Source organism: Mastomys coucha, chromosome X, assembly GCF_008632895.1.
Source record: "Mastomys coucha isolate ucsf_1 chromosome X, UCSF_Mcou_1, whole genome shotgun sequence".
In the NCBI taxonomy this organism is placed as follows: Eukaryota; Metazoa; Chordata; class Mammalia; order Rodentia; family Muridae; genus Mastomys; species Mastomys coucha.
The window spans coordinates 144,202,080-144,203,832 of NC_045030.1; the positions used below are offsets into that span (position 1 = coordinate 144,202,080).

The 1,753-nt window shown below is 39.8% G+C and overlaps 1 protein-coding gene across 6 annotated transcripts in view; it reads left to right on the forward strand.

Annotated features, from left to right (window-relative positions):
• Positions 1-1,753, forward strand: part of Wnk3 (WNK lysine deficient protein kinase 3) — a 149,132-nt gene that overhangs the window by 79,996 nt on the left and 67,383 nt on the right. The window lies entirely within an intron of this gene.

Sequence of the window (1,753 nt, forward strand, 5' to 3'; positions counted from 1 at the left end):
ACTCAGAAATCCACCTGCCTTTGCCTCCCAAGTGCTGGGATTAAAGGCGTGCGCCACCACCGCCCGGCCCAAGTGCTGGAGTTCTAAACCCAAGTGCCCATAGTTGCATCTCAAGCGTTTTACTTACCCAGCTGTCTCCCAGATTCCTCTTCTGTTTTCCTTATTTATATTGTTATGCCATGTAAAATATTTTTATTAGCAAGATATGTTAAATTTGCACACACACTATAAAAAATAGTACAACACTGCTTTTGTTAAAATAAAATTGGGGGCTGAGGAAATGGGTCCATTGATAAATTACCTTTTGTGCAATCAAGAGGACCTAAGTTTGGATCCCTGGCCCCTGTGTAAGGTGGTGTGGTATAGCTCTGTAACCCTAGTTCTGTATGGATGATGGCAGTAGGAGGCACCCAATGAACCTGTCACAAAAAAATAAGGTGCAGAGCAATAGAGGAAGAATTCTGATATTGGCCTGTGGCCTTCGTGTGCACCTGCACATATACACAAGAAACCTTAGGCCTCAGAAGGTACAGGAAGGAGGACCAGATGATTTGCTGTTTCTCATTTCTGGAACTTCTGTTATTTGGATGTTGGGCCTCGTAGACTGGTTCTCAATTATTATTATTATTATTATTATTATTATTATTGATCCATTCCATTGCATTTTTGTTTGATTTTGTTTGTTTGAGACTGAGTTTTATATACCCCAAACTGGCCTGGAACTTATTGTGTAGCTGAAGATGGCCTTGAAGTCCTGATGCTCCTTCCTTTGCCTTCCTCTGCTGGAACTTCAGGTGTGTGCCACCATGTCTAACCTTGTTTTTATTGATCTGTAACTTTAAATTTTATTTACTATGAGGTGAGTCTATTGAGAACTTTAAGGTGGGCAAAGTTGTATATGTGCACTTCATCTGTTTTCTGTAATCTTGTTTTGGTTTTAGACAGGGTTGTGCTGTATAGCTTTGATTGAACTAGTAATTAAAATGTAGCCTAGGTTGACCCTCAAATCCATGGCAAGCTTCCTGGCTCCACCTTTCAAGTGATGGGATTATCATACTCATTAACAATTTAATAATTTTTCAACTACCATGAAATTTCTGATCTATAGATCCTTAAGTTTTTTGTTTATTTGTTTGTTTGTTTGTTTGTTGGTTTTTTCGAGACAGGGTTTCTCTCTGTAGCCCCGGCTGTCCTGGTACTCACTCTGTAGACCAGGCTGGCCTCAAACTTGGAAATCCGCCTGCCTCTGCCTCCCAAGTGCTGGGATTAAAGGCGTGTGCCACCACTGCCCAGCTGATCCTTAAGTTTTAAGAAGCACACTGTAGGCTGGACTTGGTGGTGCATGCCAGTAATCCAAGTGCTTAGAGGGTAGGGGTAAAAGATTAAGGAGTTCAGAAGTCACTCTGAACTACATATATAGTAAATTTAAGGTCAACTTGTGTCACATGAGATACTGTCTCAAAATAAAAAATAAAAAATGTAAGCCAGCAGACTATAGAGCTAAACATGGTATGCTACGGTACTTCAAATCATCTACTCTGCTACTCATCCCTATTTCTTTCCTGTTTTCTCACTATTCTCATGTGAGCACACATTCCTTTGATTATGATGTTGATTTCTGCCCCAAACTTCATCCGTATTGTTTTTAATACACAATATTTCTATTTGGGGGATGTGAATCCACTTCCAAATTTCCTTTCCTCTATGCCACTTTTCCATTTCCTCCACATATATTTTTAAAGTATTTTTTTCC